General features: G+C 46.3%; 1 protein-coding gene across 8 annotated transcripts in view; it reads right to left on the bottom strand.

Moving 5' to 3' along the window:
- GRAMD1B (GRAM domain containing 1B) overlaps window positions 1-27,759 on the bottom strand; it is a 197,759-nt gene that overhangs the window by 62,375 nt on the left and 107,625 nt on the right. The window lies entirely within an intron of this gene.

The raw sequence follows: 27,759 nt of genomic DNA, 5'->3' as shown, positions 1-27,759 counted from the left end.
GTCAGGATCAAAGAAAAATCTCAGTTCCTTAAGATGCATGGGGGATGTGTATGTTATTTCCTCAGTTTCCAAAATGTTCTCTGCCTGCTCCTCCCAAACGGGACCTCATTAAATAATAAGAAAGTTACAGAGCAAGCAAATTGGAGACTCTGAACTATGTCTATTGGTTATAAAATATAAGCCTTTTTTTTTCCCTTCATGATTACAAGCTCACTTGAGCTACATAAAACTAAAATCATCTGATAATAAACAGAAATAGAGAACTTTCTACACATGATGCATTTTCGCTAAGTCTCTCATGTGAATGGCCTCATTTAAACCTACCAACAACGCTAAGAAACAGGCACTCATCATCCCTACTTTTCTATGAGGAAACCACAAGAAAGAGGGTTTAATAACTTTCTTATAGTATGTGATTAATAAACAGTAGAACATGTTTCTGAAACCCAGACCACCTTAGTGAATTCTTACTCCTTTTTTTTGGTTTGCTTTTTAGGGCCACACTAGCGGCATTCGGAGGTCCTCAGGCCAGGGGTCCAATTGGAGCTACAGCCGCCTAAGAGTCCTATGCCACAACCACAGCCACAGCCACATCAGATCTGAGCCACGTCTGCGACCTACACCACAGCTCAGGCAACGCTAGATTCTTAACCCACTCAGTGAGGCCAGGGATCGAACCCGCCACCTCGTGGATCCTAGTTGGATTCGTTTCCGCTGTGCCACGACAGGAACTCCTGAATTCCTACTCTTAGCCATTACATTGTGTATGAAGAGAAGTGCTACTGACTTGTCATTAGGAAGGAAGGGGCCTTTTTAAACTCACAGTGTTTACAGATTTGCACCATCTTTCCTGAGACTCAGGGCACAAACTCCGAAGAGGCCAGCTGCGTCTAAGAGCACTTGCTGTGATCATAACCAAGGCCAACAGGACTTCCACAGATGGAACTTACGCCCTGGACTCAATCCCCACGTTTCAACACCTGAGCTCTTTGCTGCCTAAATTCCCAAATGGCTTTTCTGCAAATGAATGTAGGAAACTGTGGTAGAAGTAGGTATCTTTTTCTGAATTAAATCTTTCCCTTAGCGATATGGAAAACTAACATTAGTTTCTATTTTTGAAAGGAAAAGAGCTTTCTAAGAGTCCTGTGCAGTATCAAAAGCATGTTCCAAAGAACACCTTGGAGGAATCGGGGGAAGAGAAAGAAGTTATGGGATACCTGCAAACCCAGTAGAAACAGTCCCATTTAACCCAGTCCCGTTCAGTCACATGCTATAAAAAGAAGGTCCGGTGTCTACGCAGTAATCTTGTTCACCTGAAGTGCTTAATAACTGGTGTTGACAGAATGGGAGATAGGGATGATAAAAGATAAGGTCTTCTTATATCTTCTTTTTTTTTTTTGTCTTTTGAGGACTGCACCCGCGGCAAATGGAGGTTCTAGGGCTGCAGGATGAATTGGAGCTGCAGTTGCCAGCCTACACCAGAGCCATAGCAACACAGGATCCAAGCCACGTCTGCAACCAGCACCACAGCTCACGGCAACGCCGGATCCTTAACCCACTGAGCGTGGTCAGGGATCGAACCTACGTCCTCATGGCTGCTAGTCAGATTTCCGCTGAGCCACGATGCGAACTCCCTTCTTATATCTTTGAATCCTATTCCGGTCCCAATGAAAATCAAAGACTTTTTACATAGTGAATACTTCAAAGATCTTAACTAAACATGAATTTGTGGAATTATGGGGAATGATAGGCACAAGCGGTCTGATTCAAGCACTAGCCTCATTCAAAGCACACGTGCTTTTCTAAAGCATAATCTAGGAGATTCCTGAAGTGTGTGGGCTAAGCCAAAGAAGGAAAAGGACCAAAGATTTAGTATGTACTGAGAATCGCATGTGCTAATCACATATTTTATTTTACTTACTTATAAAACTTTTATTGAATCAAACAGATGAAGCAACTGAGTAGAGAAATCTATCCTTACCCAAGGTCACACGAGCATTTCTAAGATCCATGTTGGCACCACACCATGGTGCTTCCATAAATAAACACCCACTGACGAAAAGGCACTTCAAAGGTCACTGTATTTAACCATAACCGGTTGCTATCATAATATGGCATTTAGTCCTCAAAAAAATCCTGCAAGGTAAGTTCCATTGTTCCTACTCAGGCCAGTTATCCACTTACTGCCCCTTGGCCCCCAATCCATCCTTCTTTGCCTCGCCTTGTGGTGCTAGAGCTGTACCCTGCGAGAGATTTGCCAACCTCCCAGCAACTCGCATGAGCACCCCAGTGGGCGGTTTCTGGTTTATCTACCCCATCCTGAAGCATCTCAGGAACTTTCTGTGCCATACACTGGGCCACAGCCACAGCCCTCCCATGAGCTCTGAATCTTAGCCCTGCGTGTTCGGGCGGGGGGAGCACCCTTACAATACATGTTCCTTTACTGGGTGCTCCGCCTCAATCCCAGAGGTAGTGGCTGCTCCTACCTCCGCTACTCCTGCATTCTTTATAGAGTCTGCTGATTCTTCATATTAAATATTCCCTGTTCAATTTATTGGTGTGGTGTCTATTTCCTGCCTGGACACTCAGTGATAGACTGCTCTAGTGATGAGCCGCAAAAAAACAGCTCAGAGAAATAAGACAACATCCCTGCCCTCAAGTCATTCAGGAATCATGGCTAAAAGCATATATTGTATGGGCTAGACAGAGTCTCATGCATTTAATACGTATTTATTTAATCTTCACATCAACCCGCCTTTACAGATGAGGAAAGTGAGAGAGCTCGGAGATTGAATAATCTCCCCAGATCACACAGGAGACAGAGAAACCAGAGTTTCTGACCCTAGAGTCCACTACTCAGCCACATGGCCATGCTGCTGCCATCAACTGGCTGCAGTCACAGAGGAAAGGAAAGAAAGGCAAGGAGGCAGAAGTGGGACAGAGGCACACTAGTCTTTCACAAAGTCTGAAAGAGAAAAAAGAAGTTAGATGGTTCGCCAGAGAGGTCACACATCTACAAAAAAATTCAAACTATGAGATGGGACCATTCAAGTTCTTTTAAGTCTGTCTCTTAGTGTAAAAGACTTAGTGTAGCCTGGTCATCAGACGTTCGGGAGACCCTGTTAAATATCTTTTGGAATCAATGCTCAGGATGTCTGTCACCCATGTTTTATGAGCCATTAACATAGGAGAACTGATGGTCCACAGATTTCCACTTTGTCCTCTCTGAAGTCCCAAACCCCAGAATGTAATCCATGGAACCTGGGTCGGGGCTCAGAATAGGTAGATAGATTGCCTCTGACCCAGCTGTAACCCAAGGCCTCTCATGAATATTGCATCTCTCACATGAGGAGCAGTGATGTTTACATAATTAAAACCTGAGCAACAAATGGTCAGAAGGGTGGGGAGAGAGGGATGAGGATTCAGAAAGCTCTACCACCATTCCCACCCTGTGGCAAACCAACACTGCCACTAAAACGCTGCCCACGGGTTAGGTCAGACTTTAGCAGGATAAAAGCTTTCCTTGGAGCCAAATGCAGCCCAGTAGGATAAAAAGACCCAGCCCCTAGCCCACCAGGAGGATGGCTTGTCGGTGTTAGGGGTCCTTCCACGAATTAGTCAAAGCTCATAGATGTCACCATGCACGCCAACTCTCAACCCATTTTCTCATAACTCTATCAAAAACAAAACCAAAAAAACCCGCCTGGCTCCTGAGTGTCACCTTTTCCTTTTCTAAATGTTCCTGACCATCGGTTCTAGATTTTCAGCCAGGATCAATTATAAACCCACTGAATGGTCTATGCTAGCAATTCCCAAACTCTGCGGTACTTAGCAATTTTTACATGTCCCAACGTCCAGGTCACAACCTGTACCAATTAGAGTGTCTAGGGGTGAAAGCTGGGCTTCAGTATTTTTGTTTTCCTTTTTACAGCCACACCAATGGCATATGGGAGTTCCCAGGCTAGGGGGAGAATTGGAGCTAAAGCTGCTGGCCTACCCCACAGCATTGGCAACATCGGATCCAAGTCACATCTGCAACCTAAACCGAAGTTTGTAGCAATGGCAGGTCCTTAACCCACCAAGCGAGGTCAGGGATCAAACCTGCATCCTCACAGACACTGTGTTGGGTTCTTAATCTGCTGAGCCACAACAGGAACTCAGTGTCGGTATTTTTTAATGATCTCTGATGTGCAGCGAAATTTAAGACCACCAGCATATACCATATTAATCCTAATTTTCTAGTAATTTTGAAACTATCGTCTGGGGAATATGTATTTTCTAAAAGTTATTACTTTTTTAACCAAAAACCAACATTTCCTCTCTTTTCAGTATTTCCCATATGATGATCAGCACTAATATTCATTGAGAACTGTGTGCCAGGCCTTGTTCTAGGCACTTTATAAAGTGTACATTGAGTAACATCTCATTTAATCTTATTCCAATTTCATGGAAGGGGAATTGCGTCACGGAGACTATGAACGCATCTACAAGTTTATTCAGGTCAGCTGTGAGCCTTTAACAAATTTGAAAAGGTCAAATCCTCCCGTTATCTTCTTCCTGATCTTTGGGTTTTACTTTAATGCAGTTACACTTGCTTTAGTCCTTTGATTTAGAAACTGCTCTCTCAGAGGTCTCTTGTGGCGTAGTGGGTTAAGAATCTGGCGTTGCTGCAGCAGCTTGGGTCGCTGCTGTGGCGCTGATTCCATCTCTGGTCCAGGAACTTCCATGTGCCGTGGGTGCAGCAAAAAAAGGAAGCAAGGAGGGAGGGAGGAAGGAGAGGGAAGGAGGGAAGGAAGAAAGAGAGAGAGAAAGAAAACTCTCTCTATACAAGAAGACAAGAAGGTAAGTCTGGTGACATTCTTTTTTATTTCTATTTATTTATTATTATTATTTGCGGAGATTTTTAAGGCCACACCTGCAGCATACAGAAGTTCCTAGACTACGGGTTGAATAGGAGCTTCAGCTGCCAGCCTACACCACAGCCACAGAAATGCCAGATCCGAGCCGCGTCTGCAACCTACACCACAGCTCACAGCCATGCTGGATCCTTAACCCACTGAGCGAGGCCAGGGATGGAACCTGTGTCCTCACGGATGCTAGTCAGATTTGTTTCCGCTGAGCCACGACGGGAACTCCCAAGATTGGTGATATTCTGAAATGCACTGACAAGAGAATGAAAGTCGCTGTTTCCTAGACCTTCAGAATTAGAGTGGGTACTGGGTAACCATGGCACAAATCTGTAACTGAACAGGCACTAGAAGTGTTCTGCCCCAGAAGGAAAGCACAGACCCCACATGAAGCAGAACGTCACACCACATATATGGGAAGGACCAGGGCAAGGAGCTTCCGTTGATTCCTGGGGAGGAAACACTGGGATTGAGGAAAGTGAAGATAATTTACGGTCATTATCCTACGGGAAGCAAGTGGTACGAGGAGTACACGTGGAGCCCAGAATAGAGAAAAGTACTGAGAAATGAAAGTAGAAAAAGAAAAGGCGAGGTGGATGACAGGTGGACCTGGCAACCCAAGGGAAAGGACTGAGCCTCGCTGAAAAGGGACTGTCCTAAGGCAAGACTGTCTGTCCTCTTCATGGGTGACCATCACTCTCAAGCAGGAACGTCTAGAATGAAGAAACTGCCAGAAGGGGAAGTGTAAATGGTGCTGGAGGTCTCTAAAACGGGTACAGAGCTAATCCAAGTGTCTACTTGTGCGAATTCCAGTAGTTTAACTCGCCCACAACCCCAGGGTTAACGTGCAAGAGGATTAAATGATAATACCTCTGCTCTATAAGAGGGGATTGTGAGGAAGACGAGATGTAAGTTCAGGGGCAACACCCTGCACCCTGCCAGCCAGGGGTGTGGGGCGGCGGGGGAAGGGGAGGGAATGGTACAGTGTAAGGTTACCTTGGTGGTATTCGTCTCCCCAGCTGCCTGCAGTAAAAGCTGCTGATGGGTCACAGCTGAGCTCCTCCTGGGGCTCTGCCCTTGACCCAGGAGGGCAGCCTCATGGAAGAGTATGCCCCCTCCTTGAGGACAGACCACACCTAATGGCTAGTCCACCAGGATATGGAACCCAGCCCCTTTGCCTCAATCTGGGAGAATTCCGCAGGGCCATCCAGAGCTGGCGCCATCCATGGACGTGCATCAAAGTTCAACCTCGGGAGTTCCCGTCGTGGCGCAGTGGTTAACGAATCCGACTGGGAACCATGAGGTTGCGGGTTCGGTCCCTGCCCTTGCTCAGTGGGTTAACGATCCGGCGTTGCCGTGAGCTGTGGTGTAGGTTGCAGACGCGGCTCGGATCCCGCGTTGCTGTGGCTCTGGCGTAGGCTGGTGGCTACAGCTCCGATTCGACCCCTAGCCTGGGAACCTCCATATGCCGTGGGAGCGGCCCAAGAAATAGCAAAAAGACAAAAAAAGACAAAAGACAAAAAAAAAGAAAAAAAAAGTTCAACCTCTCCCTCTGCCCAAGCCTGATTCCTGCCCTTACTAACAGGTTCGCTCCCAAGAGAACATCCCAATAAACCTTCTGCAGGCAAGTCTGTCTCCATGTCTTTTCCAACCTAAGACATATACCAATTACCATGAAGGAATGTGTGAACAGGGAGGCGACAGGACATGTTGCTAATATTTCAGTAAAACGCCGTATTTTCAGGCTCAAGAATTCAGTACCAGGGAGTTCCCGTTGCAGCACAGTGGAAAAAAATTCCACTAGTATCCATGAGATTGTGGGTTCGATCTCGGGCTTCGCTCAGTGGGTTGGGGATCCAGCATTGCCGAGAGCTGTGGTGTGGGTCGCATATGTGGTTCGGATCCCATGTTGCTGTGGCTGTGACATAGGCTGGCAGCTATAGCTCTGATTCGACCCCTAGCTTGGGAACTTCCATATGCCGTGAGTGTAGCCCTAAAAACCAAAAAAAAAAAAAAAAAAGAATTCAGTGCCAGTCTGCTGTAATTTCCAGAGAAAGACCATGCTATGGTTTCTACCTCTGCCCACTTCCGGATATGAGGAGAGACGAAGCCCCTCCCGATCACCTCTTTGCAGAGGTAACTGACCTCTCCTTAATCCTAGATTAAGGTCTTAGAGAGGGATGCCTGCTTGCTGGTGCCCCAGTTAAGAAGTTGACACATTGTCCTGAAGGACAGATCCTGAGTCCTTCCTGCCACTGGCCTGAGGCTTCGGCCACATGACCACCCCCTCCATCTCCCTCTACCTCCTGCTTGCTCTCCCCTTAACACAGAGTGCACCAGGCAGCTCTGGCAGCTAAGAGAGTTCACATCATTGTAACACCTCTGTTAGTCCCCTGCACTGCACCAGGAGCTGGTGAGGAAGAGATCAAGATGAGTTAGGAAGGATCCTAGTCACAGCAAGGACCCTGTCCCAGGTGGGGCCCCTGGTATGGGCCAGCGAGGCTGCTGTTGCCTCCTGGCCCCACCACACCCCCGCCCCCCAGTCTCAGGAGTTTGGTTGGTCAGTGGGGCCAGGACAGAAAACCCAGGTGGAAAGAAAGCACTGGGACTCACTGGTCAAGCATCCTGACCCAGCTCTTCTTAAATTCACCCCAGACTCTCATAGGATACCTGGGATGGCTCTCATGGGTGCTGAGGGACCTGTCATGATCTCTCTCTTTTTAAAATTATTATTATTTTTTAAATTTATTTTTTAATTTTCTGCTTTTATTTTTAGGGCTGCACCCGTGGCATATGGAGGTTTCCAGGCTAGGAGTCAAATCAGAGCTATAGCCGCCGGCCTACGTCACAGCCACAGCAACGTCAGATCCGAGTCACGTCTGCAACCTACACCACAGCTACTGGCAATGCCTGATCCTTAACCCACTGAGCAAGGCCAGGGATCAAATCCGCAACTTCAAGGTTACTAGTCAGATTCGTTTCCACTGAGCCACTGAGTTGGGAGCTCCTCTCTCTCTTTCCTTACGATGGCACGGTGGCCTGGACCTTGGAAGTGCTGCCTCATGCCTGGCTTCTGCAGATGTGTCCAAGCTGGTTTGTGAGGTTGCCAGACCCTGTCCAGGCTCCCCTGTGATTTAAGTTATTTGTATCTGTGGACATCTTTTCTCGGCAACCATTTCGTCATACACACCCAGCACGGCAGTTAGTCAGTCTGCTGAGCCACCCTCCCCGAGGGCAGCCCCTGGGCGGTTCTGGCCATTGTTCCCCAGCCAGGCCTCCCCCTAGTGAGGGACACAGTATATACCTGACTCTTGATGAGGACGATGCAGGCTAAGGGAGGCGTTGCCACAATCCCAGATTCACTTCGTTAGACAGCATCCACCTGCACAAGGCAGAGGTATCCGGATGGCTCTGGTGGACACACTTGGACATGACCCTCCTTTTCTCTGGGCTCATTTTCCCCACCTGTTATGATGACTCCCTAAAGGCCCATGACCACTCTTCACCTCATACAGCTCCAAGTGCCAAGAAGAAGAAGAAGAAGGAGAAAAAGTTCTGTAGCCAAGGACTGAGGCAGAACAGAGCGGCAATGCTGACCTCAATAGACTGGCCAGTGACCGGCCATGAGAACTTTCTCTTTATAGCTTTTCTCTTCCGAACACATCACTGCCTCAAACTAACTGCCTTTCTTCTCCGTTCCTCTGCATCTCCGGTCTCCCCAGAGAAGAGTTAAAACTGCATGTGGGTGGCTGTGCTGGGCATCTGGGAGCCAATCCTCATTAAAGAGTTTGGGCATGGCCTGATTCTTCAGGTCAAAACCTCGTGGGGGCTGGAAGGGAACAGGTAGGGGACAGAACTGATTAAGGAAGTAAGTAGCCATGTGGCAAGCTGGGGATACCGACTCACCACCTGCAGGTGCTGTGACATCCTGGCAGTTTCATGCCTGCCAACCAAAATCAAATCTAACCCAAGCTCACTTCCTTTCCCACGATCCACAGGCTGTTGTTCATTCAGCCCTGCCTCCCAGATGCTAGAGCCTGCCTAATGTAAGGGGTACTGCAGGCACTTAGAGTAAGGGCCTCTTTCCCTACAAAGCCTGAAGGAATAGGAAAGCAAAGTGGGAAAAGATCACAGGGCTCAGCATGTACCAAAACTACACCGCGGCTATGAGGGTAACTAAGATACATCTGGGCCTCATCAATAGACGCAAGTGAAGGGAAGTAGTAAATCCCTTGCAAATAATACCTAGAAAGAGCACCATACTTGAGGAGGTCTGTTGTGCAGATAAGATAAATAAGACATTTGGGTGCCGACAGCCTGCCCAATGCAAAACTGTAACGTAACTGGGAGTGTTTAGACTGAAGGAGAAATGCCTTAAAATAAGCAGGATATCAAATATTTGAATAGGGGACAAGAAGAAAGAAAGCCAAAGGAGAGAAGAGTCTTATGTGTTGTTTGTCTAGATAGAAATGATCAGACTGCAAAATTGGGTTTGAAGCAATAGGGAATATTCTAAGAGCGTAGGCAGCCAAATATTGTAAGAGGCTAGCTCTAGGGGGGTACGCTTCTGGTCAAGAGGCTGGTTTCGCATCCCCATCTCTAGGTTGGTCCAGATGATCTTCTAAAACCTCCAGAGGCTCTGAGGCATCGTCTGGGCTGAGCAGTGCCCGGTCTCAGATGACACCCAGTGAGCCTGCAGGGCTCCTAGTCTATAGGTCCTTCTTTTCCAGATTGAGAGGGGCGGTCTTCCCTCTATTGTTAGGGGCCAGAGGTAGACGCGCAGACTCCACGCAGCTCCAAAGCAGCAAGGCCTTTTGATCACATTCAGCCTAATTTTTCCCCCAAAGCACTCCTCTGCAGCTTTCCCTGAAGAGAAGGAAAAGAAACCAAAGGATCTTTTCCATTAGCCTCCAAAATAATGAATCAATATTCTTAACTAATGGGGCAGGAAGCCAAGTCCTTCTCCCAAGAGAGGTTGACAGAATGTGTCCTTCAACCCACTGAGGTCCTCCTTCTGCCCATCACCATCACTGGATCTTGGAGCCACCGAAGGTACCAAAATCGTCATCAAGAACAGAAACGCCCCTGTGAGGCTTCCTGGAAATCTTGTGAAATATGCTCAAGTGGGAGTGAGTGGATGCTAGGAAAGCTCTGCCCACTGCTGGGTTCCCTGTATGCTGACATTTGTAATCGAGATGGAAAATATCCACGAGACATGCTCTGGAGACTGGCTTGTTTTCTTCTAAATACTCTAGCATTTGACTCACCAAAACCCCTTGTATCAAGATCTGTGAAATACCACCGCCTGGGTGTCTGGCATTAGAATTCTCTACTGGACCAATGGCCTTTTGTCCAGCCTTGATTATTTCCCAGAACATCCTGGGGGGCAGGTAGATAGGAACAGCTCAGTCCTCCCAGGTTGGATGTCTCTCTCCCAGCCTCCTCCAACTTCATGCCATGCTTGTAAGCATGACTCCTGGGTAATGAATGCAAACAGAAATTAGAGAGGACAGGAAGAAAAAGAAGCCTTGAGCTGGATACTAAACACGGAAAATTTTAGTCCAACAGAATCATTTTCAGAAAAGTAATGGCTGAGCAAAACCAAAAAGTTATAATAAAAACTTGGATGCATGCTAAACTGTAGCAGTGCCCATTTTGGCTCAGCAGTGCTCCAGAGGGTAGTGCCACCCACGTTACCCCTGGTTACACACCCACCCCCGAGTCCCCACAGATGCTTGTGTCCATTCTCCTTCTTTGAGGTCAGGAAGGCGGAGCAGAGGGTTCAGTTTAACTCAGGGGATGGTGCTGGGTGTGGGTAGTAATTATAATACCTTGTATTTATGTCGAGCTATTTCTGGCCTACAGCTTGTTTCCTCCTCCTTCAATTCCCTCCAAAGAGGTCAGTCAGCCTTACAGATGTGGCTTCTGCCCTTCCTGTGACAGTGTTCCAGCGCTCATCAACACCACCTCGCCCAGAGCTAGAAATCAGGCCAGGATTTTTTTCTCCTCACTCTGCTGGCCAAGTGACAAGGAGAGCCAATGGCAGGAACACCTTCTCTGAGCAAGACACACAGACACACCTGAGATTTGTGGCCACTTACTAAAGCATGTAAGGTTTCCCTTCCCAAGGCCAACTTAGCCAGCGGATGCTGCCACTGATAAGACTATTCAAATGGTGATCTCCTGGATGAAACCTGGGTGACCAATTTACCAAAAAAAAAAAAAAAGATTTCCCAAAAACTTACAGTACTATTGATGTGCTAGTTCTGTTGTCTGAGCTTTATAAATATCAACTCCTTTCGTCTTCATAACCACCTGATACAATAGGTACTAAATTATCTCTATTTTAAGAGATGATAGGAGTTCCTATCATCATGGCTCAGTGGAAACAAATCTGACTAGTGTCAGTGAGGATGCAGGTTGGATCCCTGGCCTCATTCAGTGAGTTAAGGATCCGGCGTTGCCATGAGCTGTGGTATAGGTTGCAGACGTGGCTTGGAACTGGCATTGCTGTGGCTACAGCTCCTATTCCACCACTAGCCTGGGAACCTCCATATGCCATGGGTGTGGCCCTAAAAGAAAAAAAAGAGAGAGAGAGAGATGACAAAATGGAGGCACAGAGAGGTTGAGCAACTTACCCAAGATCATAGAGGTAGGAGCTGGTGGGGCCAGCACTCAAACCCAGTGGGCCAGCTCCAGGGAATCCACTCTTAACCACTAAAGAGAAGCCACCTCGCTTAAATCCATGCACCCCGCACAGATACTCAGATGCAGTGCATCCCCACATGGTCCCAAGGACCAGCCAGGTATGGAAACTGCTAATGAGGTTCGTGGCTCTCCACCTATGCTGTGCTTGTTGGTATTCAGATTCCTGGTTCCAGAAGTTCTAGAACTGGAAGCAAGAATCTATGGTTTTTACAGGTACCTAAGATGATGCCAGTGCAGGTGGTTCACAAAAGGCCCTTGTGAACTTGTCTCACGGCCTCGCCCAGCTCACCTGGGACAAGCAAACAACTCACTGGGGCACCTCAGTGCCGCCCTTGGAGACTGTTCCCTCTCCGTTGGAGCAGCCCTGGGGGAGGGGAGCTGGTGTGAGGGCTATTCTGCCCTTGGCCTTGGTGACAGGCTGTGTTCAGATGATGGGGTGGGGTGGGGGTGGGGGTGGCACTGAAGGGAGCTCACCGTCCCTCTACCCTCGAAAGGCTGCACATCAGAGGGGGACACGCAGTGGGTAACGGGAAAAGGAAAAACGACTGGGCGGTCTGGGCCCCCATCTCCCGTTGCCAGAACAATGGTCTCTTCAAATCCCTGGCATCTGAACTGGCAGTCAGCCACCAGGAAAGAAAAAAGCTTGCTGTCCCTTTAAGGACGCCCTCTCTCCACAAAGGTCAGAAATGCCAGCTCAGCCTGCCCAGAGGCTGCCTTTTTGCCACTTTGGGGCCCTGGGGCCCTGGGGCCATGCTCCCTGGTCCATCTGGTTCTCCAGGCACCTGCTGTCTCCTAAAAAAGGCAGAGCACCTGCATGACAGCTGCCGCTCCAGGAGAGGTTCAGGGATGGGCCAGGGAACTCAAGACCTCATTTGTTTCTCAAAAATCAGCCTCCCAGGGAGAGTTAGCCCCAAGGAAGTGAGGCTGGGGGGCCAGGTCACAACGATGACTGCAGGAGGGGTGGGGGGGGGGTTGTCAAAAAAGAAAGCCAGACCAAGACACTCCAAGAGAAACGGATCTCATCCAGGAGAGCAAAGGCTGAGGGATGATTGATCCAGAAATCACAAAGAGAAGGGGGTAGAGAAAGGAGGCTGGCAGGAAATACAGGGGAGTGGTCAAAGCAAGGGCTTTTCTCTCACAGATGGAGTTCAAATCTTGCCGCTTTATGTAAGCTGGGGCACCTTCCCTAACTTCGCCGAGCCTCAGTCCCTCTGTAAGACTGGCCTATGCTGAGCAGTAAATAAACATTAGAAAGGAATAATGTTTAGTAAGAGACTGCTAGCCGCTCAGCGTGTCCTCAAGGGGCCTGAATCCCAGATCACACCACTGGTCCCAGTAAGTCATCTTGCAAATATGTGCCATGAGGAAAGGGGGCACTCATTTAGCAAACTGCATGGATTGATGCAAATCACGATTCTCATTGGAAAACAACTCAAGATTAGTCATCTGTTCCTAATACAATGCAGGGGCCGGTGAACTCTTCCTGTAAAGAGCCAGAGAGTAAATATTTCAGGCTTTGCAGACTACACAGTCTGTCTTAACTACAGAACTCTGCTGCTGCAGGGTTAAAGCAGCCAGAGACGGCATGCAAGCAAAGAACATGACTGTGTCCCAATAAAACTTTATTTGCAAAATAGGCAGCAAACTGCAACTGGCCGACTCCTTAAATAAAGGATGACATTAAATAGAGGAAATGGTGAATACTTATGGAGGCAGAAGCCCATTTTCTTGCTTTTCTGCCTGGGGATTGAGAGTATTTTACCCAATTACTTAATGTCCAAGAAGAGTTTTTAGCTAACACCAGCCCACTATATGCTGCTATGCTCAGCATCTATGTCTAGAATTTGCCCAGCGCCTTTCTGCACCTCAGGTTTCTTTTCTTTGTTCTCCGGCATGTCCTCTGATGCGATTAGGAGCTCCCAGGGCAGAGCTTCCTCTTCCACAAACTTGGAGAGGTACTGGCTCAATGGCCACCCCTCAAGGTGTCCTCTTCCAAATCCCTCATCACAAAAATGTCCCCCTGCTGGCTTTCTAGGCCAGAGCGGATGGATCCTTCACGTCAGTTCTTCATCAGTTTCCTAAACAGCTTTGCATCTCAGCGAAGCCACGCAGAGTTTCACTCACTCACTGATTTATTTAAATAGAGGAGTGTGGAGTTCCTGTGGTGGCTCCGCAGAAATGAACTCGGCTAGGATCCATGAGGTTTCGTGTTTGATCCCTGGCTACTGCTCAGTGGGTTAAGGATCCAGCGTTGCTGGGAGCTGTGGTGTCGGTCGCAGACACAGCTTGGATCTGGTGTGGCTGTGGCTGTGGCTGTGGCTGTGGCTGTGGCATAGGCCAGCAGCTGCGGCTCCAGCTCCGATTCAACCCTTAGCCTGGGAACTTCCATATGCTGCAGATACGGCCCTAAAGAGACAAAAAATGAAAAAATTGAAAAACGGGGAGTGCCTACGATATACTAGGTAAATTTTAGAAAACACAAATTTTAGAAAACACCCTCTGCTTTGAGTGGTGTTGGAGAGAGGCTGCTATGGCGAGAAGTGTCTCATATGGCTGCTCTGAGGCATATTTACTTCCTGCTCCCTGGTGTCTTTCTACCCGAGAGCTCAAGCACTTCGAAAATAACTTTCTCAACTGTACTAGCAACTTTCACCACGATGATTTCTAACTGGCACTGAAAGCAGGACAGATAAGAAAAGCTGGGAATGAGGAAACAGTGAGATCAAAAGCAAAGAAGGTGGAAAGGGAAGCAAAAAAAAAAAAATTACTATTTCAAATTTTTTAAAAAAGGCTGCTTGCTTACACAAGGCTGCTTGTCTCCCACACCAAATGACTTCTTTTCACAAATCCAACCTGGATGGTCCCAGCCTTCCTTCAAAGCTCTACTCCCATGCACCTTCCCCAGGAAGACTTCCTTGATAAACTCCCCCCACATCTGGAACTCTCCAGCATCCCTGGGAATCCTCCAGCATGGCTCCCATTTGCTTATGTACCTTAAGCGTGGTGTATGATAGGCTATGGGCTCTGTCCTAACCCTCGGACTGTCACCTTCTCAAGACCCTTCTCAGGAGTTTTCCTTCCTCCACATTCCCCACGGCACGCTGTAACTGGCACATGTTCTCCCTACATGGCTGTTTGACCAAGGCCACACTCCAATAGAAGAACTGCTGGTATCTGACAACATCCTCAGTGATCGCTGCTCAGACCACCTTTGGCTCACTCATTCATTTCATTCAATTATTCACTCAGCAAAACTGATGTGGCAAGTTCAGGTGCCAAGCACTATGCTACAGCTTGTCATATATCTCATTTGCAGGTTTATTTAATCTTCAAACCAGCCTACTGAGACAGATACTATTAATATGGAACTGGCGCACAGTAACAGGTGATTTCAGAAAGGGTTATGGAAAATGTGGGCGACTGATGGGAAAGGGTTGACCATCAGACAACCATCAGACTCTGGAAAAAGAGAGACCCATCCACCTGGGCTGGTGCTCTGATGCTAGGAAAATGAACATGACCTAGGATAGTTTCTTCCAGTCCCATGCCTGAAAATGTAGTCACCTGGGTTCTTTCTATAAAAGTAGATACAATTTTACATCGAATGGACCAATGTATTAAATTTAAAAAGAAACCACAGAAGGATGCAAAGACAGCATAAAGGAATACGTATATTGTGAAGGTTAAGGGAGGAATGTTCTCTGAATAACACCAAACAGAAACCAGAAAGGGAAGGAATGACTAACGTGACCACATTCAAGCAGACTTCTCTGTGCTGAAAATCAGCCTCAAGTTAAAAGACAAAAGTCCCATGGAAAATATAACGTGTATGACTAAGGGTTAATATCCATACTATATAAAAGAGTTGTGAGCAGTGAAAAAGACAAACACCTCAACAGGAAGGTGGGCAAAGAACAAAAAAGGCAATTCACAGACAAAATACACGTGGGTAATAAGGAAATTGAAAGCATGTCATCAATGATCAAAGCAACCCAGGTTAATGCAACTCTTGAGATATCACTTGTGGAATATCAGATTGGCAAAGACTAAAAAGAATGGCAATGCCAGGCAGGCAAGGACAAGGGGAACAAACGTTCTCATAACTTGGGGGTGGGCGTGTAAATTGGAACAACCTTTCCAAGGGCAACTTGGCACATGTGTTACAAGCTGTTGACCTAGAAATCTGGCTTCTAAATTTTTATCTGAAGAATGTTAGTATGACATTATTTTTAATCTTGAAGAATTAGAAATAAGCTAAATGTCAAATAAGAGGAGGCTGCACACATATTCACATATTTGCAACGCTACCATTAAAAGTAATTAGGTAAATCAATATTCATTATTATAGCGAGATCAGTTATCAAAGAACGAAAGAGCAGCATATAGAAGAAGTTAGAAATTTCATCTATTTATATCTTTCTATGAAAAAACAGCTCAAAGGATAAAAATAAAATGCTAATAGTGATCACCTCTGAAGGGTGGTATTATGACTGATTTTTTTTTTTACTTTACATTTTCTAAATTTTCTACCAATTTCTGCTGCAAAAAAAAAAATCAAACAAGTTAGAACTTTAAAAAAATTTTTTAAGAAGTTCTTTATTTATTTTGATTTTCGAAAGAGAAGAAATCTATAAAAGAACTTTGAAAAGCAAAAAGGACTACACAAATCTAAGAATTCAATCAATTATACAGCAGACATTTTTGAGCACTATGTGGAAAGCCCTATAGAAAGTACGATGAGGAAAAAAAAACAAAAATAAGAATAACTCCCTACTCTCGAGAAGATTTAATGTTATAAAAGACAGGATGACATCTAATCCAACACAAAGTCATTATGGGAATCCAAGCAAAGTGCTCGGAGATTGGAAAAGGACCAATTAATTCCTGTTTGAGGATAAGATAAATCTGGGAAGACTTCTTCAAGGAGGTGAGAGTAAGGCTAAATTCTGAAGGATAAATAGGATTTCCACAGGAGAGCTAAGAGGAGCATATGCAAAGGAGCAGCAGAATTAAAGATTGTAGTTATAGGTAAAGGTAGGAGCTACTGCGCAGAGCTGCATTTGTTAGGGTGGCAGGGACAGAAGAGTTCTTGGAAGGATGGAAAAACTGAAGGCCCTGAGTGCCACGCCAGGGTGTCAGGTGCCATTTTGCAGGCAACACAGAGCCTAATTCAGGTTTTGAAAAAGAATTGCAAATCTGACCTGAATGAAAAACAGACCCATGAGATACAGAAGAGATGAGACTTTTCAGCCATAAAAAAGGAATGAAGCACTGATACAGGTTACAACTTGGATGAACCTTAAAAACATAATACTAAGTGGAAGAAGCCAGTGTCACCAACATATATACATGTATATATATACACATGCATATCCATATATTTCATGAAAGTCCAGAATAGGGAAATCTACAGAGTCAGAAAGTAGATTACAGATGCCCAAGGCTGGGCTGGGAGTGTTGGGGTGTGCCAGCCCAAAAGTGTTGGGGTCTCTTTTTGAGGTGATAAAATGTTCTAAAATTGGCTACTGTGATGGCTGTCTATGTCTGTGAATACACTAAGAACTGAATGTACATTTTACATGAGTGAGTTGCATGGTATATGAATTATGTCTCAATAAAGCTGTTTTAAAAAAAGAGAGCAAGAGAGGAGACAGCCAGGTGGCTATTGCAACAAGCCAAGCAAGACATTCAAAGGTCATGAATTAAGCCAGTGGCAGTGGTCACAGAAAAGGGTGGGGGACAGACAGATCAGAGAGATGCTGCAGAGATGTAACAGTGTGGGGAGTGAGGAAGAACGTGTAAAAAAATAGCTCAGAAGTTTCCAATGTGAGTGACTAAGAGAGGATGTGAAGGGAAGGTTGGACATGAGACTATTATAACTTTGCTTTTCATGTAGTGAGTCTGAGGAGCTTAGCTCATAACAGAAAGAGAGGTGCAGAGCTGGAGTTGACACCCCTTCTCCTGGCAATGGTAGCTAAAGATCTTTTGTGACTGGTGATGACAATTATTAATGATCTTTAGCACTCATGATCAGCTTAAAAGTGGCCCTAACTTGTGCTCAGAAATACACTTAAGAGATTTTAGCGGAAGAAAGAAGATGGAAGCAAGCAAGAAAAACCAGTTCTCCAGCTGCACACACAACATCCTGAGCATTTACCAGAGCTAAGTATTTACTGCTCCAAGTACCGATTTTTGTAAAAAGGAGTATTAATTACCATTGCAGCTATAAATGTAATGGTTCATACAAAGACTGCTCAATAGCTGAATGGCAGTAGTTAGTTCTTATTACTAATAGGCCTCACAAAAGCACAAATTTATTTTGCCTGTTTATATCAAAGAAGGCAAGGACACAGAGCAGAAACCTTGGTTCATGAAACCAGAGGGTTAAAAAAAAAAAAAAATCGGCTGAACATGCCAGAGTCAACAGATACAAGATAAATAAATATATAAAAATAGTCCATTTTAGACAAAAAGATGACTAAGGAAAGTAAGGTGCAATAAGCAAAGCAGATCACCTTCAACAGCCCAGGGGTCACAGTTCCCAGAATTTTCATCCTGAGGCTTGTCAAGTTAAGCCTCTGGAAAACAAAGGGGTTTTGCATGTCTTGTCATAATGCCACCGGATATAAACCATGACCATTCAGTCAGGATAAAAAGTTGAGGTCGCTGCAGGGAAGCTATTATGAAACAATGAGGCTCCCAGTCTCAGGAGAAAGGGTCCAAAAAAAGATCTTAACTGAAAGATAAATCTATTTGCATTACAGCAGGAGAGGCATCTGAGTCCCTCTGTGGAATTTTCCTATAATATGCAGCATTGGTGAGACCCTACACGGAAGGGAGTCCAATTCTGGCTCTTCCTCTACTTTAAGCACCATCCCGGGGCAAGGACCAATTCTTACTCATCTCTGTGTTCCTACCACCTTGCCCACTGGGTGCTCAAGACACTTTCATCAAGTCAACGAATGCGTAAACTAATTAAATAGAAGACAGGAAGAATTCAGCAGGAACTTAGGAATATTAAAGAGTCTTGTACTCCTGAGATCCTTAGCCTGAAGTCTGTGGGGACCCAAAAGAGATAAAATCTGCTGCTCTCATCTTGCCTATCATCTTAGAGGAGGGCACTGGTGCCTTGCTGAGGGCAGGTTGCACATCCAGTGAGGGGTAGAACAAATTCTAGTCCCCGGTTAAGTAACCTGGTGGCGACATCCATGTGGGACAGGGGACAGAAGAGCTCCAGCAATGAGACTAAAACATATGATTGAGGAGGTCATTAACTTGAACGAAGGGATAAAACTGGCTGATGACGGCCTGAGACTATGGTTCCTGGCCACACAGGGAAAGACAAGGATCAGAGTTCTCTGATAAGGCTCCATCCAAGGGCATGGGAAACAGTCTTGGATTTTAGGTGTGGGGAGCAAGGACCACGACCATGCTCTCTTCGAATGATGCCAAACATAAGACAATACAGATTTTAACAGCAGCTTAACATTTATAAGGTGCTTACAATGTGCCAGGTCTGCTCCTACACGCATTTAACAGGAATTATCTCATGCAATCCTCCCACTCCTTACGACAGCCCTTCAAGGTAGGTGTGACTGGACCCATTTTATAGATGAGAAAAACCAAGGCTTGGGAGAGCAAGAACCTTGCCTAGAGTCACACTACTAGAAAGCACCAGAACCATCAGCATCTGGCCCCTGGGGTCTACCACAGAGTGAAAAGGAGGGAGCCCTACTTACGGAGCAGCCATGTATGCCACTGTTGGGACCAAGAGGAGCTGAGAAGCTAAGCCTGCCTCCTCTAGAAAGGAAAGTACCAGACCCCGATTCAGGAAAGCAGACAGCGCTCACTTCCCAAGATTTGCATTTGCTTGGGCTTGTCCTCCCAGCCTTTGAATATTTCCATAAATCTTACAAAAGAAACAAACAAAAACTGATTGGCTTTCAAAGCTTTAGGTAATGTTCTAATGTTTAACTAGATGGTGACGATGTTGAAATATTCTTTAAGCTGTACAGATACATTATACACGTCCTGTTGCATTCATGATATATTTCATGAAATTAAAAAAAAAAAATTGTTTTTAAATAAACCCTGGCCTAACCCGGAAGTGACAGCCACCAGAACAGCAATGACGAGGGTCAGGGCTCACCACGGGGGGATGAGTGCACTGGAGAAACTCTTCTACTGCAGGACTGAGGGACAAAGGGAGCGTCACCACCCAGAAAGACTGTCTAACCTCCTCAGCAAACCTCTGCTGAAATGTGAAGCTTAAAGCTCTAGGTTTCTACCAAATAAACACTCTCTTCACACTGACTCAAGAACAGAGTGCAGGAGTTCCCGTCGTGTCGCAGTGGTTAACGAATCCGACTAAGAACCATGAGGTTGCGGGTTCGGTCCCTGCCCTTGCTCAGTGGGTTAACGATCCGGCGTTGCCGTGAGCTGTGGTGTAGGTTGCAGACGAGGCTGGGATCCCCGAGTTGCTGTGGCTCTGGCGTAGGCCGGTGGCTACAGCTCCAACTTGACCCCTAGCCTGGGAACCTCCATATGCCGCAGGAGCGGCCCAAGAAATAGCAACAACAACAACAACAACTACAACAACAAAAGACAAAAACAAAAACAAAAACAAACAAAAAGAACAGAGTGCAGAAGTTAAGGGAACAGGATTTAGAGCTAGGCATCTTCAGTTTTCTCCTAGTTCTGTCACCATGTGGTTTTGGGCCCATTACCTAGACCTCTTTGAGACTCAATTTCCTTATCTGTAAAATGGGATAAATACCACCTTTCCTGTAGGGTTGCGTGAGGATTATACAAGTTTGTTTGTCTGTTTGTTTTAAGGGAAAGTTCAGAGAAGCATTGTTACTACAATTTCTTTTTTTTTTTTTGTCTTTTTTGCTATTTCTTTGGGCCGCTCCCGTGGCATATGGAGGTTCCCAGGCTAGGGGTCGAATCGGAGCTGCAGCCCCTGGCCTACGCCAGAGCCACAGCAACGCGGGATCCGAGCCGCGTCTGCAACCTACACCACAGCTCACGGCAACGCTGGATCGTTAACCCACTGAGCAAGGGCAGGGACCGAACCCTCGACCTCATGGTTCCTAGTCGGATTCGTTAACCACTGCGCCACTACGGGAACTCCGTTACTACAATTTCTAACACTTTCTTCATGCAGGCTCTTCATTCCAGTTCCCTGCCTCAGAGCAGCTTGCCCTCCACGTTAGGAAACACATCCCCATGGTCACCCCGAGCCTGAAGGCTTCTCACGGCTGAGAGGAGCAAGTCCACCGCCTCTGCCTCACTTTGGAGGCCCTTTGCCCGTGAGCCCCACTTTGCCACTTAACCTTCTGCTCTGTTCCCATCGCTCCCTTCCACCAGCCTGCATCCTGGGTAGCCCAGTTCTTGCTTCTTCTGTGCCCAAGACACCTGCTAAACCCTCTTGAGATCTCGGTGGCCTCAACCCATCAAGGATCAACCCACCTCCCATCTCCTCCATTCAGCCCTTCTCCATTTATTTTGCCCATTACTGCTCTCCCCTGTCTCTGTTCTTCCACAGTGTTAGTGCTCATAATTCATATCATAAATGTCTTCATAAATTACCTTAGACCATTTCTCCAACTTTTCATGGGTATTAGTCTCCTCTCTTCTCATGGGCAAAAACCTGTTTTCCAATTGCTTTGTAACCGTAGTGGTTAAGAGTGTGAACCATTTTGGGCTGTGTGATCTTGGGCCAGTCACTTAACTTCTCTGTGCCTTGGTTACTAATTTGTAAGGCCTACATAATAATAGTGCAGAGCTCGAATATAACTGTTATGAGCTAATATACAGAAAACATTTAAAATATGTCTGTGGTCAATCATTTTATAAGAACTAGCTTTTATTATTAACATCTTTATCGTCATCACTATTACTATTAAGGTGTCTAGAGCAAGACTGCTAGCGAGGAGGTAGCCAGTAAGAATATATTATTCTGGGAGTTCCCGTTGTGGCTCAGTGGTTAACAAACCCGACTAGCATCCATGAGGACATGGGTTCGATCCCTGGCCTCGCTCAGTGGGTTAAGGATCCAGCGTGGCCATGAGCTGTGGTGTAGGTCACTGACACAGCTCAGATCCCACATTGCTGTGGCTGTGGCTGGCAGCTACAGCTCCGATTGGACCTCTAGCCTGGGAACCTCCATATGCTGCGGGTGTGGCCCTAAAAAAGACAAAAACAAAAAACAAAAAAACCACAGACACACAAAACACACAAAAAACCAACATATCACTCTCTGTTGCACTGGAAAGGCATCTCTATTTGCCTAAACTAGGGGACGGCAAACTTTGTATAAAGGGTCAGACAATAATTATTTTAGCTCTGGGGGCCAGAGGTCAGTCACAACTGCTCCCCTCAGACACCATGGCATGAAAGCAGCATAAACAAAACCTTATTCATGAATCCTGAAATCTGAATTTCATATAATTTTCACGTCATGAAATGTGACTCTTCATTTTTTTCAACCATTTAAAAATGTAGAAAAAACATTCTTAGCTTACCATCTGCACAAAAACAGGCGGCAAGCTGAATTTGGCCCTCAGCTAGGCGGGCTGACACCTGGACCAAGGTCACACAAGGTCCTCCGTGATACCGCAAATCAAGGCCCGTTCTACAGGCAGTAAGAATACATTGTGGGGTCTCAGAAAGGGGAGCGGACCCAGGCCCACACTTCCATAAACGCAGCTATGGTGGGCATTACTGGTACTCTGCCTGCTGTTCAGGAGCCTACATTTCCCAGCTTTCCTGCAGTCAGGCAGGGCCATGTGACTAGTTCTGGCCAATGTGCTGAAAGGGCAATGACAGTGTACTCGATTCCAAGGAGAAGCATTTAGGAGGCATGCTCTCCTCCCCCTGGAGTGATTGAGGAGGAGATTCTATAGCCTGGATCTCTGAGTTATCGATGGCATCCCTGGAGACATTTCCAGAGTCTTCCTGGAGGGACTTGGAGTGGTCAGAAACTAATGTACAGTGAGTTAAGCTACTGAGTTTGCCGGTGGCGTGGGGTGGGAGTTGTCATCATAGCATAAGCTAGCCTATCCAGTGAATGCAACATCTTTGTACAGATACAAACCAAGGAAGAGCATTAAGGATAAGTAAACACAAAAACATCTAGCCAATACCTGGTCTATCATAACCTTTCACCTTAACGACTCATTCAGGGGACCAATGTCTAGCCTTCTGGACAATTTAGCAAGTGCTCTTCTTCAGGTTCTAGCCCGAGAAACCTGAAATCATCTCTTCCAGCAATAAACTGCGATGACAAGAAGTCTCATAATAGCCAAGAAGAAGAGTTTCTAGCCAGTAGCAAAGAATCTTGAGTGCTCATCATCTGATTTGTTTGACACAATCTCTGCTGTCTGAAAGCTTACATTTAATGTAGCAAATCTCTTGCTTCTTAAATAATAATGATGATGACAACAACAAAGAGCAAAGCAAATCATGTTTAGTGTTGCTCATTTCAAGCCAGATGCAGTTTCCCAAAGTAGAAAAAACCAGGGTAAGAGGTAGGAAAGGCCTATTCTTTTAAGAAATCTGCAGAGTCAGAAGATTGCCCTAAGCTGTCCTAATCACTCAAGGGATTTAAATGCTTAGATGACCAGCACTCAGTGCCCTGGATTTACCAGACCATGGGAACACTCCAATTCCCATCCCACCAAGTAATAAAGTAAATCTCACACTGTTAGCAAGAGGTATGCCTGCTGGGGGAATGTTTGTAAATGATAATATTTAATATTTTCAAATAAAGGTTTATTTTTAGTGTCTCCTGCTGAGTAAAGAAGTGGACCTATGGCCCATATCACAAGTGACCGGCTCTATCGAGACTGTGGCTGTTTTTTTAAAAAATACCATCAGTGAAAAGAAAGCTGAGAGACCCACTAATCTGTCCAGCACTATCATTTAATCCCACTTGCAAGACAGCTACCACCCAAGGCAAACAGAAATCACCTACCTACCAAGGCCACGCAGCAGGTCAAAAAGGGGTGATAAGATGCATCCTCATGAGCTGGCTTTCCAGAATCTCGAGCCACTGAGTGACCCCCAACGCGCACTGTGGCTCACCTTCTGCAAAACCTGTGAGGAGCTGGGAGGCTGGGTTCTAAAAGGGGTAAGCAGAGGCCATGCCCAGGGCTTCCTCCCCCTCTGGGTAAACCTCACCAAAAGAACCTCAAAAGACAAAGGACATCTTGACCTTAACACTCCAGGCATGCCCCAATTTTTTCTTACATCTGATTTAAATCCTCCCTGTGGCAGCCTAACCATTTCTTCTTTCGTGGGTCTAAAGCAGAGCAGAAGCAACAGTACTCCCTTGCTAACAGATTTGAAGGGGAAAAAGTACCCTGGGTGAGCTGCGGTGTCAAACGTGGCTGCCCATCGATCTCCATGAAAGATGGAGGCATGCACAACAGACCCCTGTCCCAGTTACCCAGGAAGAACATAAGCGACTGACTGGGCTCTCTCACACGGCATTCACGTTCCTAAATAAACCGTGTGAGGTCTCATGACTGCTCACTCACCCACTCAGACACAGAGACAAACTCAAAATTCCTCTCATCCGTGGAACAAGACCCAGCCACAGAAATGCTTCCCCTGCCATGTGTCAAGCAAGACCTAGACTGTCTCTTTACTTTCTCCACCGAATGGAATTCTTCCGGCCCACTGACTTTTCTGAAGGTCTGTCCCAGCCCCCAGGCTCTGTGCAGACTGCACTAGGAGGACCAGAAACGTGAGGACAGAGAGTCGAGACAGATGCCACTACAGGCCGCCAAGGCCTATGGGGGCCCAAACCTTTTGCACAGGGAGCATCTCCACAAAAGGGGAGCCTTTCTTAATGGTTGAGTTTCTAAAGCTCTACAGGAATTAGGAACAGCTTTATATCTCGCACACATACAAAGAATCTCTTTTGAGAGAGCCTAAAGCCCCTGCCCTAATGAGGGGGAGACTGGACTGGGGGAGGCTTTCTAGCTCACACCCTGGCCACTTGTCAATCGCGGAAACATATCTTGATTGGCTTCTTCCAAAAGCATCCCCTAAGGGGCAGGGTTAATGTTGTACAAAGTACAGCCTCCAACTTACCTAACACGGTCCAGCCTTCACACCCCTACTCAATCGCCAATAACTTCAAGAAGCTTCTCTGCCACCTGAGAGAATTCCAACCTCTTCTGAATTTCCAGAGTGCCTGTTCACTGCCTTTATCTGTCCCTTAGCATTTACTGACTTGTTATGTAGGGGTGTGTCTGTGTTTGTGTGTGTGCGTGTGTTGAGGGGGGTTGACTCTCATTCTATCTATGAAGCTACCAGTCCCTAGGAATCACAGGCAATGTCCTTACCTTTTTTCACCCCCCACAATGCCTAGTCATAGGGCTGTGAAAATATTAATTACTTGGTCAACACTTGTAGAACGAAGGGATGGATGAATAATGAATTTATAGGACTTGACCCTGCTCTCCAGAGAGGAAGGTCTAACCAGACATAGCTTTCTGTTGCTGTGATAGTTACAAAACTGAAATAATGATCAAACAATAAGGGTTGGCACACTGGCCTTTCACTAATGAGTTGTAAGAATTTAGTCAAAACCCTTTATCATTCTGTATCTCAGTCATGGGATCATAGTAAGCATTTGATGAGATAATGCATTTCTATGCACATCTAAAAGTCTAATTAACGAACAACCACAAAAAGAATACAAAGCAGGAGTTCCTGTCGTGGCGCAGTGGTTAACGAATCCGACTAGGAACCATGAGGTTGCGGGTTCGGTCCCTGCCCTTGCTCAGTGGGTTAACGATCCGGCGTTGCCCTGAGCTGTGGTGTAGGTTGCAGACGCGGCTCGGATCTGGCGTTGCTGTGGCTCTGGTGTAGACCAGTGGCTACAGCTCCAATTTGACCCCTAGCCTGGGAACCTCCATATGCCACAGAAGTGGCCCTAGAAATAGCAAAAAAAGGCCAAAAAAAAAAAAGAATACAAAGCAAAGAGAGCAAAATAGAAAAAAAAACCAATATATAGTATCCATATATATACGTGTATGTGTGTGTGTGTATATATATATATATATATATATACACACACACATATATATATATATATATATATATATATATATATATATATTAGAGAGGAAAGTTTGTTTTCTACAGAGAAACACAACCAAGAACAGGTGAGTCACTGGGAAAAATTCCCTGCAAATTCAAAGCCAGATTCCTTTCTGCATGCCTTCAGGCAGGTTACTTAACCTCTCTGTGTCCATTTCCTCGATCTAGAAAGTGGGGACGTTGATCATAAAGCTGTCGGCACTAAATGTATGTATGGTATATTTAGTATGTGACTAAATATATATGTATAGTACTTAATATGGTGCCTGACATATGGTAAGCACTCAATTACATGTCTGTTATCATTATTATTATTAGCAGCAGCAGCAATATCATCATTTTTGTGTACTACTAACACATAGTAGGCATTCCAGAAATGTTTCTAGAAATGATTCAAACATTAGAAAGCTAATGCATTCCATCCTCTTCCATGTGCAGACAGTGTTATAGCCAGAACAGGAACAACGCAGCCAACATAATTGTCACCTTGTTTCTACCAAGGCTCCCTGCTGGGAAAGTAGATGGTACCCTGACACAGGATTCTCCCCTCAAAGGGAGCTGCATTTCCAGCCCAAACATCCGCAACACAACTACGAAGTCCGGCCCCTGGACCGTATGGACCAATAAGTCTGCACCTAACGTAATGAGATGGTGAATCATGGGATCTAACAGTAGTGAGGCAGACATACACACACAATTTCCCCATCCTGCTAACATTTTATTTGGCCGAAAAGGACAAGGTTACCCCAATTACAGCCCCCAGCTTAACACTGCTCTCCTCTTGAAATGTATCAAGAGATACTCAAGGCAGGATTTTTAAAGGCAAACACATCTCTGCTCGGCCCCGAGGGACCGGCCCGGGCTGAGCAGAGAAGCATTTTGCGTTAAAGTGATGTCTCATCCTGGATGACAGCCAAGCACCCCTAGGCCCCAACTCAGGGTGCTGACAGCCAGGGCACAGAGGAAGGCTGAGTGATTTCTGATGACAAGCCAGGGTCCACGATCTCCTGGCAGCACCTGGGCTCTCCTTGGAGGCCTCATCCAAGTCACAGGCCCAGGTCGGCTCTGCTGGGAAATAAAGGGGCAGCTCTGGATGCTGACTGGGCTTCTACCCCGGAAGGAAGGGGGAACCAGGCCCCAAGAAAGCAAGGGCAGGGATGGTACCATAGGGCTTCTACCTCCCTTTCTCAAACTCAGGGGGGTGGTTTCAGCACAAGAGGGAGTGATACCAAATCGCGAGGAGCAGAAAACTACAGGCTGGGTGGTCCCCTGAAGGGTACCACTGCTCTGGACCTCACAGTTACAAGGAGTTAAGCCTGAAGGAACTAAGCTCCTCCTCTTCCCTTCTGCAAAGTATCTTTTCTAAAGTATCTTTTCACTAAAGGACCCTCTCACCTAAAGGAGGAGGGCTACTACACTAGACTGATGGGGTAGGTGGGGGTTCTGGAAAGCCAGGTATGGCCTAGAGCCAGGCTGGGACTCACTGCATTAAACTGCTCAATACCTACCCTGACTCTGACAGTCACCCCTCGCCCTCCATCCAGAGAGATGGCCCACCGCAGCCCTACTCGGGGTGCAACCGTGCAGGGAGCGCCCCCCAAGCTCTTTCTCCTCCTCCAGTTCTGTCCTCCACTGCCCTCAAGGAGAGCAGGCTCCAACCCCAGCCGGAAGAGCCTTTCTCCTCCCAGCTTAACACACCACACTGCAGGGAGTGGTAAAGTTTTCCAAGCAAAATCTCCAGTTTCTCAACCAGATAAGAAGCCAATTCTCCCACCCATCTGATTCAAAGGAGAAGAGGCAGAGGTAAGGGTTTTATTTTTAAAATGGAAGGTAAAAATATTTCAACGACTGCGGCTATAACACAGGTACCCTACCCCCCAAGCAAGAGGAAGAGGGACTTGCAAAGCCCCAAGGTGTGTGTGCAGTGGGCAGGGGGCCGTCCACTCTCCCTTGGACACTGGGCATGCTAGAGGTGAGAGCCTGGCTCCAGTGACCCTCTCAGACAGAAGCCTCCAGAGGTCAGAGATGG

Source organism: Phacochoerus africanus, chromosome 11, assembly GCF_016906955.1.
Source record: "Phacochoerus africanus isolate WHEZ1 chromosome 11, ROS_Pafr_v1, whole genome shotgun sequence".
Lineage (NCBI taxonomy): Eukaryota > Metazoa > Chordata > Mammalia > Artiodactyla > Suidae > Phacochoerus > Phacochoerus africanus.
Note: the sequence above shows the minus strand (reverse complement) of the source record. Positions and strands in the feature narration are given on the sequence as shown.